Source organism: Prosopis cineraria, unplaced genomic scaffold (genome assembly GCF_029017545.1).
Source record: "Prosopis cineraria cultivar Desert tree isolate PC_DT_omini unplaced genomic scaffold, ASM2901754v1 PC12, whole genome shotgun sequence".
In the NCBI taxonomy this organism is placed as follows: Eukaryota; Viridiplantae; Streptophyta; class Magnoliopsida; order Fabales; family Fabaceae; genus Prosopis; species Prosopis cineraria.
In genome coordinates, this window is record NW_026555343.1 from 23,007,437 (window position 1) to 23,021,865 (window position 14,429).

A 14,429-nucleotide genomic window follows, 5' to 3' on the forward strand; every position below is an offset into this window, starting at 1 on the left:
AAGTTCTGTGAAGGTTCTTTTCTAATCCTTGTAGCTCATTCTGTCAATCACAAATTGACCCTTAAAAGACATAAGTGGATTACTGTCTGAGTCATTCTTCTTTCTGAAAGGAAGCGTCTTTCCATAAAGGTGGCCAAGCATCCATAAATCTAGTAACGCAATACAACAATTGACCGTTCCTTTCCTTTTATTATGACATTGAGTTAAGGTCAAGTACATTTCTGCCAAGATTGCTGGTACCGGATTCACGTTATGGTACTCCACCATTTGGAATACACTAATAGCTCCTAAATCAATTATGCCAATTGATGATGGAAACAAGATTATTCTATATATGCATAAGGAAAATACCTTGCAAAACACAACCCAATCCTCTTTTTCTGCCAAAACTTTCAAGTAGGCTTCTAAATCAGCTCTTGAGATTCCCTTTGCTTGTCCTGGGTGTGATGACCCTAAATTCTAAGTCAAATAAATATTTTTTTTCTTTAAATATTTTTTTTAAATAAGTTTCATAGAAATAACAAGGGGGCATTTATAGGAAAAAAAAATCTGTTAGAATTTGTGCAAGGATTAAACTTCTCAAAGAAAAACCTTGCTTTTAAATTATAGGAAAATTTCATTTTCCTTATCGTAATTTTTTTCTGCCTTTTATTGTAATTTCCTCGTGCTCCTTTTTGTAAATTGTCCCATGCTCTTTATGTTCTGATTTCGGTTCTTTTGTGTGAAGAAAAACAGAGCATTTTGAGTCATTTTCCCACCGCCTTCCTACACTCTTCTAGATCATTTAAGTCGGTCCATTTCTTTAATCCTTATCAACACACTTAACTCGCTGTTAGCTGATCATTTTGTGGCTGTCGTTGCTTCATATCACCTCACCTTCTCGTCCTCGTCTATTAGTCACGTTGAAACCGAGTTACTGATTTTCTCCTACTATACTGTGCTGTTCTGTGTCCATGAGAGTCTGTCAGCAGTTTGCTGTCTTAGCTGCCACCTTCCTCTTCTTCTCGGTCTTCATTCGACAGTCACAGTGGAAAGGTATCTCCCTCGTTCTCTTGCTCTGTTTTGCGCCGAATTTGGGTGCCCACGGTGGTCGGTTTTTCTTTCCTCTTTTCTTCCTTCCCTGTCGTCAAAGTTCAGTGTGGGTGTAGGTGGTTTCTGCTTCTTTTATTGTTGGCTAGAATCATAGCTTCTGCCTCCTCGTGTGTTGACAGATTTGAACCCCTAGCTTTTTCTGCTTCAACACTGTACAGTGGCTGAATCAGACTTGCTGCCACTAAGCCTTATTGAGGTGAGATGTTGTTTTCTTTCTCTCCTCGTTACACTATGCGGCACTGCTGAATCATTCCCTCTTTCTTCCAGCTGATTGACGTGATCCCTGTTTTTTTTTATTCTTGATACTTTAATTGTCATTAGGACTAAAACGTTGCACTGGGATCGAAAGTTTAGCCTAGGATTAATTTTTCTGCCTTCTATATGTTGGATGCAGTGAACCTCTCTCTACATTAGTGCTATTGGATGATTTTCTTTGTTAGTTATGAGTAACAAATAATGGAGAGTGTGATTTGAATGTTAATGCATGTATAGTGTTGAGAAAATAAGTAGAAGAGTCAAAGGGGAGTAATTAAGTATATTCAAGGCCTAAAGACCAATAGTATAGGCTTAGGAATTTGTTTTTCTTTTAAACTCTAACATATTTCCAATGAAGAAATGTGTTTGGAAGACATATTGAAATTGTTTATATGGTGAGATTAAGGTCAGGTAGCCAATTTGACAAGGAAATAATAAATAATTAATTTTAGGGTTTTTGATTTACTTGCTAGGAATCTAATGGCATCATTGGAATTAAGGTGAGAGGTCGGAAAGAACGAGCTTTAAAATTTAAAAAACTCTCAGGTGAGTGGGTAGCGTTCTAAGTAAATTCTTAGAAAAGTGTTTACAAAAAAAATCTCCCTATTTAGAATTTTAGCAATTATCTTTTATAAATTGTACAATTATTCTCATTTATCCTATTTTTCTAATAATTGTTTTATTTAAAGAGAAGGTGTTGATTTTATTGATAGTTTATATAGTTGACAAGTATTGATGAAGTAATAATAATGATAATTGATTGGTATTTGAAAGAGGAAAAGAAGAAGAGAAAAGAAAATTTTGAAATTTTCTCTTGCCTCATGCATGTTAAAGTTTACTGAGGGGGACTGAGTTCAGAATGCTGGATGCTAACGGCAGTTCCGTTAGCCCTTGGCGCGCCATAGTACACCTAGCTAGCAGGGTGCTTCTGGGAGGTGCTAGCCCCATGCGTAGGCCAACGCATGTGGAACGGAGGGATAGTTATTCGTGAGCATCATGCTTACGCTTGTTTTCATGGGCTTTATGCCTGCGCTTGATTCGTGGCTCTTGCCGCGCTTGTTACGTGGCTTTCAGTCACGCTTGATGGGTTATTTACCCTTGTGGACTGTGTGTCCATGCTTGTTATTCGTTCTGATAGAGCCCTCCTAAATTTTTGTTAACATCTTCAGTTTTCTATTTATTTTCTGAAAGCCTTTTTATCAAATTGCACCATTATTAAATATTTTTATATTTTATGAATAGTAGAATTTTTATTTTAAACATATATGTGTGACTTTACTAGCATTGACTAATTTCACGATCATCTTATAAAAAAATTTAATTAAGATTGTTATCTATTTCTAGTTAAGGGCAATTTTTTTTATTTCATTAAGACATTTGAAATTAAATTTATTGTTTATAATCTTCATATTTTTTTTACTACAATTTTGATTAGAACGCTACTCACCGGTAAGTTTTTTTTGATCTCAGATAGTATAGCAGACCCTGCACCTCCAGCTGACCATTGAAGGCCTTCTTGTTTTTGAAAAAAAAAAAAGCAGAAGCACATGGTGACTATCTTTTTTGGTGAAGTTTCATTCTGTGTTTTGTAAACTATAAGTTAGCTCCACGTACCTTATGATTAGGCATTAATCCCTTTTGGTTATGATGTAAACTGCTAAAATGGAAATAGTCTCCTTATTGGTTGGGCTGACTGGTTTTGTTGTTGTTGTGGAAATTTTGGGAGGGTTAAATTATAGGGGAGACTCTGTCGAAATTTTCACAAAACATTTAGACTTTGCTAACTTTATTATTGATGAATATAACTTACATATACTGAGATTTTAGCTGAATTCTCATTAATTGAAGCTTATGGAATATGAGCTCACCTCATATTCCATGCCGATCCTACCCTTAAATATTGGGGTGTGACAGATGGTATCAGAGCTTAGGTTATTTGGTTACGTGGAGCAAGAATTCTTTGAAGTTTCAATTATTATTATGAACCCGGGCATAATAATAAGTGAGACTTCATTAAAGGTTCAATTAGGATTTAGGATGTCTAAAAAAGAGTCATTCTCTTCCTTATTTATTGTGCTTCCTATATAATCATTATGTCTTGAACTAAACATTTTTGTTATGTTTCCTGTATAGTGAAAATGCCACCTAGGCGTCGCCCCTCTAGTAGAAGTTCTACTGGCAGTAGGACATCTGACAGGTCCTCTGCTTCACAAAATGAACCGCCTTTTCGTGGTCGAGGACAGGGTCTTAGGAGAGTCAGGATTAGGGGTGGTCGACCCCATAGGTATATTCAAGAGATTGTATTTGAGGTTGAACCTTTGAATCCTCAATCTCATGAAGGTGCTACATCAGCTACACCAGGCATTGAAAGAGACACTAAAGAGGAGGTTGCCATAGTAAAATTGACTGATTTTATTAAATTGAATCCTCCTACCTTCTCTGGAACTAATGAAGCAGAGAATCCAGTGGCGTTTCTTGAAGGGGTTGAAAAGAGATGTCGAACCTTAAGGTGTCCAGATGTGCAGTATGTGGAATTTGCTATTTTTCAACTTAGTGGGGTGGCCGAGGGATGGATTAAAACTATTCCAGGTATCAAGGCTAAAAGAGTACCATCTTTATCATGGGAAGAATTCAAGAATGTATTCCTTCAACGTTATCTTCCATAAAGTAAGAGAGATGCTAAGATTGAAGAATTCTTAAATTTAAAATGTACTGAGTCTGTATCGGAGTACGATCGAAAATTTATAGAGCTTTCTTCTTTTGCTCCTCACATAGTACCTTCAGAGAAAGAGAGGATCCGCAGATTTGTTCATGGTTTACCTCAGGAGATACATGATCTAGTTTCTGTGATGATGGAGCTCTTTACTAGCTATTCACAAGCCGTGGATGTGCTCTTAACATTGAGTTGAAGCATCAAGAAAATAAGGCAGTTTTAAAAAAACGTAAGAGAGAAGATGAATTGAGATTCCAAGGTTCTTCTTCCAAGAGTGATAAATTTCAGGGGCAATTCTATTCTCGTGGAAAGCATCAGATGTCTAGATCTTATGCCCCTTCTACGAGCATTCCAGTTTCCAGACACAATATTGGGAGTCTTAGACCACAATCTCAACCAGCTTCGATTCAACAGAGCTATGCTAGAACTCCTTGTGCCACTTGTGGGAATTTTTCATTCTGGACCTTGTCGCAAGGCATCTGGTGCTTGTTATGAGTGTGGACAGATTGGTCATCTAAGAAGAAATTGTCCTCTTATTCAATTGCCGTCTAGCTAGGGATCTGTTCAACCACCTCCACACTCGACTACTTCTGTGGGAGTACCTCCTACTATTGCTGGAAGGGGTATGTCCGGAAAAGCATCTAGGAAATGAGGACAATCTTTAGGACAAGGACAAGCACGTGTTTATGCTATAACCCGACAAGATGCTCGAGCTTCAAATGATGTGGTAACAGGTATTATTTCTATATGTTCTAAAAGTGCATATACATTGATTGATCCTGGTTCAACCCATTCATATGTTTCTATGTATTTTGCAAAGAACTTGGGTAAAGAACCCATCAAACTTGATGACCCTTTTATGGTTTCTACTCCAGTAGGAGAACCTCTTTTTGTTAAGCAAGGATACAAATCATGTGAAGTATCTCTTGAGGGTAGAGAAACCCTAGTTGACTTAATGATATTAGATATAATTGATTTTGATGTAATTTTGGGCATGGATTGGTTAGCTTCTTGTCATGCTACTGTTGATTGTCACTTGAAAGTGGTAAGATTTGAAATTCCTGGAGAAACTCCTTTTGTTTTGCAAGGGAATCAAATTGATAGACCGACTGGTTTAATTTCAGCCTTGAAAGCCAAATGGCTTTTAATGAAGGGTTGCCAAGGATACTTAGCCTTGGTAAGGGATGTTGAGAAACTAGTTCCTAGTATAACACAAATTCCAATAGTTAGAGAATTTCCTGATGTTTTTCTAGATGAGTTACCTGGATTACCCCCAGATAGGGAAATCAAATTCTCTATTGATGTGATTCTGGGTACTCAACTAATTTCAATCCCCCTTTATAGAGTGGCACCATTTGAGCTAAAAGAATTGAAAGGTCAACTGCAAGAGTTATTGGACAAGGGATTCATTCATCCTAGTACTTCTCCTTGGGGATCGCCAGTCCTCTTTGTGAAAAAGAAGGATGGGTTATTAAGACTTTGTATTGATTATCGGCAGCTTAACAAGGTAACTATAAAGAATAAATATTCGTTGCCTCGTATTGATGATCTCTTTGACCAATTGGCAGGAGCTTAGTGTTTCTCAAAGATTGACTTACATTCAGGGTATCACCAGTTGAAAATTAAAAAGAGGACATTCCCAAAACAGCATTTAGAACTCGATATGGTCATTATGAGTTTTTGGTAATGTCTTTTGGGCTGACAAATGCACCGGCTGCATTCATAGATTTGACGAATCAGGTATTTAGATCGTTTTTAGATAAGTTTGTAATTGTTTTCATTGATGATATTTTGGTCTATTCAAGGAGTGTGAAAGAACATGAAGAACATTTGCGATTAGTATTGCAGACATTGAGGGAGCATTAAATTTATGCAAAATTTTCTAAATGTGATTTTTGGCTTGATCAAGTTACCTTTTTAGGCCATGTTGTGTCTAAAGATGGTATACAGGTAGATCCAAGCAAGGTTGAAGCAGTTCAAAATTGGCCACGGCCTACTTCGGTTACTGAGATTCGGAGCTTTTAGGTTTGGCTGGTTATTATTGTCATTTTATTAAAGACTTTTCTAGAGTAGCTGCACCATTGACTAGATTGACTCAGAAAAATGTGAAGTTTATATGGAGTGATGAATGTGAGGAAAGCTTCCAGAAGCTAAAAGACTGTTTAACGTCTGCACCGATATTAAGCTTGCTATCAGGGACAGGTGGATATGTAGTTTATTGTGATGCTTCTCGAGTTGGCCTTGGTTGTGTTTTGATGCAAAATGGAAGAGTAATTGCATATGCATCTCGGAAACTAAAGAAACATGAACAAAATTACCTGACTCATGATTTAGAAATGGCAGCAGTTGTTTTTACTTTAAAGATTTAGCGACATTATTTGTATGGAGAAACGTGTGAAATTTTTTCTGATCATAAGAGTCTTAAATATATCTTTGAGCAAAAAGATCTCAATCTTAGGCAAAGAAGATGGATGGAATTACTTAAAGATTATGACTGCATTATTCGATATCATCCTGGTAAGGCAAATGTTGTAGCTGATGCCCTAAGCAGAAAGTCTATGGGTAGCTTGGCACATGTAATTGCTATAAAGAGACCTTTAATGCGGGAAATTCATACACTTGAGCAAGATGGAGTGAAATTGGAAATTTCTAAAAAAGGGGTATTTTTGGCACACATACAAGCCCGTTCTTCTTTAATTGATCAAATTAAAGCTGCTCAGAATTCGGATCCAAAACTTGGCAAATTAATGGAACTAGTTGAGAAGGGGGGAAACACTGAGTTCATTATTGACCAGGAGGGAATTTTAAGGTGTGACAATAGGATTTGTGTTCCACAAGTTGAAGAATTGAGAAAACGTATTTTGGAAGAAGCTCATCATTCTGCATATACAATCCACCCAGGGTCAACAAAGATGTATCAAGATTTAAGGCAATTGTATCAGTGGGATGGAATGAAAGGTGATGTAGCAGATTTTGTTTCACGATGTCTTGTATGTCAATAAGTTAAGGCAGAGCATTAGAAGTCAGCAGGGCTACTTCAACGATTGGAAATTCCAGAATGGAAATGGGAAAATGTTACAATGGACTTTGTTATAGGTTTACCTCGAACCACTAAGAAGTATGATTCTATTTGGGTCATTGTCGATAGATTGACTAAATCTGCACATTTCATTCCAATCAAGATGACATATTCTGCCAGTGATTATGCTCGAATTTATGTCAATCAAATTGTACGCTTACATGGAGTTCCAGTATCTATAATTTCTGATAGAGGACCACAATTTACATCACGGTTTTGGCGATCATTTCAAGAAGCATTGGGAACAAGATTAGATCTTAGCACTGCATTTCATCCGCAAACAGATGGTCAATCCGAGAGGACAATTCAAATCCTTGAAGATATGTTGAGATCTTGTGTCTTAGACTTTGGAGGAAGTTGGGATGAGCATTTAGCATTAATGGAGTATATAACAATAGTTACCAAGCAAGTATACAAATGGCACCGTTTGAGGCCTTATATGGTAGGAAGTGTAGATCTCCAATTGGTTGGTTTGAAGTTGGGGATGCTAAAATTTTGGGACCGAATTTTGTGCAAGATGCTAAAGAAAAGGTGCAAGTTATCAAACAGAGATTGTTAACAGCTCAAAATAGACAAAAGTCTTATGCAGATCGTCGTCATAGAGAGTTAGAATTTATGGTGGGAGATAAAGTTTTCTTGAAAATATCACCTATGAAAGGTATTATGAGGTTTGGGAAGAAAGGTAAACTTAGCCCGAGGTACATTGGTCCATTTGAAATACTGGAAAGAGTAGGTACTGTTGCTTATCGTCTTGCATTACCTCCAGAGTTGGTCGGCATTCATCCCGTGTTTCATGTATCAATGCTGCGGAAATATTTGTATGATCCTTCTCATCTGGTTGAAACTCAGAAAGTCCAAATAAATGAAGATCTAACCTATGAGGAAGTTCCAATAGCCATTCTTGATAGGCAAATAAAGAAACTAAGATCGAAGGAGATCGCTTCTGTGAAAGTATTATGGCGTAATCATTCTATCGAAGAAGCCACTTGGGAAATAGAGAGTGAAATGCGACATAAGTATCCACATTTATTTTGAAATTAAGGTAAGTAAACTCTTTTCAAATTCAGGGGACCGAATTTTTTTAAAAGGGGGAAGAATGTGATGACCCTAAATTCTAAGTTGAATAAATATTTTTTTCTTTAAATATTTTTTTTAAATAAGTTTCATAGAAATAACAAGGGGGCATTTATAGGAAAAAAAATCTGTTAGAATTTATGCAAGGATTAAACTTCTCAAAGAAAAACCTTGCTTTTAAATTATAGGAAAATTTTGTTTTCCTTATCGTAATTTTTTTGTGCCTTTTATTGTAATTTCCTCGTGCTCCTTTTTGTAAATTGTCCCATGCTCTTTATGTTCTGATTTCGGTTCTTTTGTGTAAAGAAAAACAGAGCATTTTGAGTCATTTTCCTACCGCCTTCCTACACTCTTCTAGATCATTTAAGTCGGTCCATTTCTTTAATCCTTATCAACACACTTAACTCGCTGTTAGCTGATCATTTTGTGGCTGTCGTTGCTTCATATCACCTCACCTTCTTTAAACATATATGTGTGACTTTACTAGCATTGACTAATTTCACGATCATCTTATAAAAAAAATTTAATTAAGATTGTTATCTATTTCTAGTTAAGGGCAATTTTTTTTATTTCATTAAGACATTTGAAATTAAATTTATTGTTTATAATCTTCATATTTTTTTTTACTACAATTTTGATTAGAACGCTACTCACCGATAAGTTTTTTTTGATCTCAGATAGTATAGCAGACCCTGCACCTCCAGCTGACCATTGAAGGCCTTCTTATTTTTGAAAAAAAAAAAAGCAGAAGCACATGGTGACTATCTTTTTTGGTGAAGTTTCATTCTGTGTTTTGTAAACTATAAGTTAGCTCCACGTACCTTATGATTAGGCATTAATCCCTTTTGGTTATGATGTAAACTGCTAAAATGGAAATAGTCTCCTTGTTGGTTGGGCTGACTGGTTTTGTTGTTGTTGTGGAAATTTTAGGAGGGTTAAATTATAGGGGAGACTCTGCTGAAATTTTCACAAAACATTTAGACTTTGCTGCCTTTATTATTGATGAATATAACTTACATATACTGAGATTTTAGCTGAATTCTCATTAATTGAGGCTTATGGAATATGAGCTCACCTCATATTCCATGCCGATCCTACCTTTAAATATTGGGGTGTGACACTGGGCAAACCATTCATACTTTTTTCGTAGGAATTTCCAAAATTTTTACTATTGTACCTCGAGATGGTAAATACCTAGGATAAAGATATACTACCATATTCTCTTTAAAGGGCATTCTTAAAATTTCTCCGTATTCTTCCAAAGTCGGTGCCATTTGGAAGTCTTGAAATGTGAAACACCTTAATGAGGCATCCCAATATTGGCTTAATTCCATTATTGCATCATTATGTATTGTGACTGACAGAAGATCCAAGATATTTCCATATTTCCTTTTAAAATCTTGCATAATCTTCCCTTTGATATGACGGCTCAACTCAATTAAGGTTTCCAACGGCTCTACTTTTATAGATAATTTAATCCATTTTCCCTGATATAACTTTCCAGTGTGATTTAAATTTGTACTACCTTCAGGTGCCATTTATCCCTTATGCCAATTTCACAAAGATTCCAGATAACTCACGATTCCTGTTAATCAAAACAAAGGTTAATGATATGTAATTCTCGTAATTTTACCAAGCTATTTGGCTCCTTTTTTTTTTAAACCCACTCCTCCAGACACTTATTACATCATAGGGAGATGGAGTAAACAATTAATCGACAAGAGGCTTAAGTCCCCTATATGATTAACGTTGAAAGGTTTAGCCCGACAATTTTATTTTTGAGAAAAAAAATAAAAAAATTGATTTTGGTGATAGATATGCAAGGAGAAAATCCCTTCTCTCCTCAATGTGCTTATTGCCCTATAGGGAGAAAGGGATAAATTAGCCTATGTGAAGCTAAAACTGACACATGGCTAAAGTCCCAACTTTAAAAATGAAATAACTCAATAACAAGAGAAATTATTTAATTTGTGGTTTTTTTTTAAAAATGCGAATACTTTATGATGACATGCTATGACAATGATACAATAAAAGATCAATACTCTCATTCTGTGTCCTATTCAAGGAGACTTAAGTTCATAATCGGGCGTTTACTAGAATGGTTGGCTACTAGCTTTTGTCTAAAACATGTAACTCAAGGGTAGGTGTATATTCCTAGAAGGCTCCCAAGATGCCCTCACCCAAAGGTGAAGACCTTACTTAATAATTGTAACCCTCCAAGAACATAAGCTCTACAGGGACCAAATTTATTAAGCAAGTAACAGCTTGGGTGAGGTATTTATAGTAACCTTCGAGAGTTTAAAAACTCTACAGGGAATCCACTACTAACCTCTACTAACCTATGGTACTCACAGACCTGGGTATAGGGCCCAAAATATTTGTGTGTCAAATTTTGTAAGTGTATAGTATGTGTTGAGAGCATACAAGCCTGCCACTTCATTCATATACGCTACCTAACCCTTATCTGTTAATCAGATCAAACAGAGAAACAAATATATGTATAAATAAAAGTCATCTATCTTAAGGTGTATTACGCATATTATCTACCCTAAAAATATGTTATAAAATACAAAAGGAAAGAGAAAAGGGGAAAAAAGGAAGAAACAGGGGACACATAAATTTAAAGGGATAATAAAGAAAAACCATATTATATTTTGAGCACAACTGACTTATAGGCTTGACTCTCTAACTTTCCCCAGTGGAGTCGCCAACTGTCACACCCAGAAAAATGCGACGCGGACAGCACGCAAGCGGAGGTCCCGACCTGTACGGCGGGAACCACATGAATGAAGAGTTGCCACCAAGATTTTGAGGTAAATTTCGGGAAACCATTTAAAAGGAGGATAAGGCTGGTCTATGGAAATAGAGAATAGGTTTGGGAGTCGATTGAGTATGAGGAAGGTGTTAGGCACCCCACAACACCCGTTCATCAGAACGATTACCTGAAGTTTGATGTGCTCTTTTAATATGGTTTTATAATTATTTTAATTATCCTTTTTATATTCATGTGTTTGATATAAAAATGATAGGAATTAGGTGAGAAATGTTTATTTACTTATGAAGGAGGACGAACTTGACTCATAATCTGACTCTGAGGCCTACGATGGGGATCAAAGTCCATGCAGTTCGGGCTTAAAAGTTTGTTGGTGAAAATATTTTTTTGAAGAGAAATTAATTAGAAACAATTCACATTCTGCAAATAAAATGATTTCTGAAATTTTGACATACGTGTTTTAAATTGGAAAAACTAATTTAATTTTAATTATTTTTTCCATTTTTGAATTTTTGGAATAAAGAAGGAAAAGAGTTTAAAATTATTTTTCTATGTTTTATGATTGATGATTTAATTGCAATACCTGTAGAACTTTATTGGTTTATATGGCAATGCAATTGCTCTAAATATCTGCAGAGATTTTGAAATCTCACATGATAAAAGAGTTTGACAATTTAATTTATTTATATTCTTATGTATATTTTTAAGTGTTAATAGTAATTTTAAGTGTGTATATATATGTTTCAAAACAACTTAATCATCATACCTGCAAAGCCTTATTAGCTTATATGGTAGTATGATTATCCTAAATATCTGTGGAGATTTCAAAATCTCACATGATAAAGAAATTAAATTTAATTGATTTAATTAATTATAATATATATATATATATATATATGTAATATATTTAAAAACTTAATCGTTATATTTGTAGAGTTTTATTGACTTATATGATAATACGATTATCTTATAAGTCTACAGAGATTCAAAAATGTCTCATGACTAAAAGATATAATTGGTGAATGTGATTATGATTTAAATACATTAATTTGATTAATTAATTTTTTTAAATTATGTATTATATCATTATTTATAAAAATTATTTACTTATTATAAAAATTGAGAATCACTGCATTTGCGAGGATTTATTATTCCCATGATGATGTGATTAATTTAAATCTCTATAAATATTTTTGAAATCTCATGCAAGACTTAAACAAATTATTAATCTAGGTTACAAATTTAATGATAGGCCATCGGAACCTATATAAATATGTACAAGATTGATCCTCATGCCTACGAAATCTTATTGATTTACATGGTATGAAATTATTTTAATTGATTATGGAGACTCATACGATTTTACACAACTAATTTTATTCGAGATAATTGAAGCTATGTCTATTAAACACACATGGTCACATTCATGCAGATTTAAACTTCAATTGTTAACATGACCTAGCAATTTTTTTTTATTATAGCTTAAGAGACAACCAAGTGTAGTTTTTAAAAATGCCTTCCCCATAAGTTATCAACAACATAAACAACATTAATTGAAGCTAACATTATCAAACAACATAGAGTGAAATTTTTTTTTAAAAAAAGTAATTAATCACAAAGACTAATTCTTGGATGGTTGCAAAACAAGCACATACTTGATTTTTAAAGAGAGTAAACTCAAATCACTTTTGCTATCTTGTGCCACATATATGGTAATTAAATTGAAAGGTTTTACATAAGACATGGACCTCAAATATTTTCAACCATTTAATCCATCTAAACTCATGATCGAAGAAGAATAATTGCTATAGCCAAGCCATATAAGAACAACATATAAAACCTTTGCAGTGTTCATGAGTAGTAACTAATCCCAGATATTTACAAAATGCAAGCTAAAATGAAATCAACTATGAAACATTCCAGATCCAAAAGGCAAATAAATCATGAAACCTGTGTAATGTCTCTTCCTCTTTCACTCTTTGAAAATCGTAGGTCCTCTTTCAATTCTTTCTTTATTGATCTCAGCCTCCTCTTTTCAAAACTCTTTCTCTCTGATCGTATACGTCTTCTTTGACCTCTTCTTCCTTCTCTCTCAGCCTCCTTTATTCTCAAAAAATACTCATTCTCATTGCCTTCACTGTTTCTCTCTTCTTTCTCTAACCAGAACAACACTTTCCCTCATCCTTTCAGTTTCTCTCCCTAGCAGCTCCTCTCTATTTTTTTCACTCTCTTTTTAGAAAACACGTCCTCTCCCCCCCGGTCCCCTTTCACTCTCACTTTTAGGCATTATATAGAGTAGGAAGGAAAGATGATTTACCAGTTTCTCCTTCAGTCTCAAATCCCCGTCCCTTTTACATGCGTCCATTCTTTTATCTTTTGCCTCTTCTTTTGCTGTGTCGTCATGAGTTGCTTCTTCTCCCTTCGTGCTTTTTCCTTTCTTTCGCTGCACTTTCTACATGTGTGCCAAAAGCTCCTACCTTTGGCTTGTTCCATCTTTCCTCTGCTTCTGTAACTAGTTTCGTGTGTGCTCCTTCTGCTTTCTTTCTCTACATTTTCTTCCTACTCTCTAGTTCTCTGTCTCTCTTTCGTCATCTCTGTGTAGTCGTGTCTCCTCTAGTCTCTCCATACGGTGCTGCTCTGCTTCTTTCCTTCTTGTTCTGTGTCTGACCGAGTACTTCTCCTCCTTTCTTTCTTGTTCTGTCGTGTCTGGTTTGAGTGTTGTCGTGGCTGCGTGTGTGTGTGCTCTGACTGTCTCTGCTGTATCTGACTCTGTTTTTTTTTTTTTGCTGTGGAAAGCAATGTTTTGGGGTGGGTGATATATCATTTCACCCACCCTTTTATTTTTATTTAATGTTTTTTTTATTATTACATTATTTATTTTTATTTTGTTAACCTAATTTTAAAGTTAATTAAAAAAATTAACTTTTAAAAGTTAATTCCCAATGTTTTAAATAGTTAGAATAATTTGGGAAAGATTTTTCTTAACTTTAGGCAATATTTTTTTAAAAAAATTTGTTAGATTATTATTATTTTTTAAAAACATAATCCTGAGAAGAATTAAATTTTATTTTTTGTATTTTTATATATTTTAGTTGAATTTATTTTTATTTTTGTTAAATTAAAAAAAAAGGAGCCCGGATAAAACACAGTGTTCACATGGAGAATCATGTAAACAATCACAAGTGAATAGGAAATTAGAACAAGTACTATGAAACAAAGCCAACTCATCATCAAAATTATCAAGCATTAAATTAATATTATTCTCATTACTATTTGGCTTTATAAAATCAATTTCTTGAATTCCAACCTCCTTGTCATCTTGAGTTATTTTCAATTCTTTGTTCAATTTCTCGGTAGGAGCCATGACCTCTTCAAGCATTTCAATTGGGTGCTCGATCAAGGGTATCACAAGTGTAGAACTTTCCTCCAATAGCTTGGAAACC

General features: G+C 34.8%; 1 pseudogene; it reads left to right on the forward strand.

Annotated features, from left to right (window-relative positions):
- Window positions 1–953: 953 nt before the first annotated feature.
- LOC129289187 (uncharacterized) lies at window positions 954–8,174 on the forward strand (annotated as a pseudogene).
- Window positions 8,175–14,429: the final 6,255 nt, after the last annotated feature.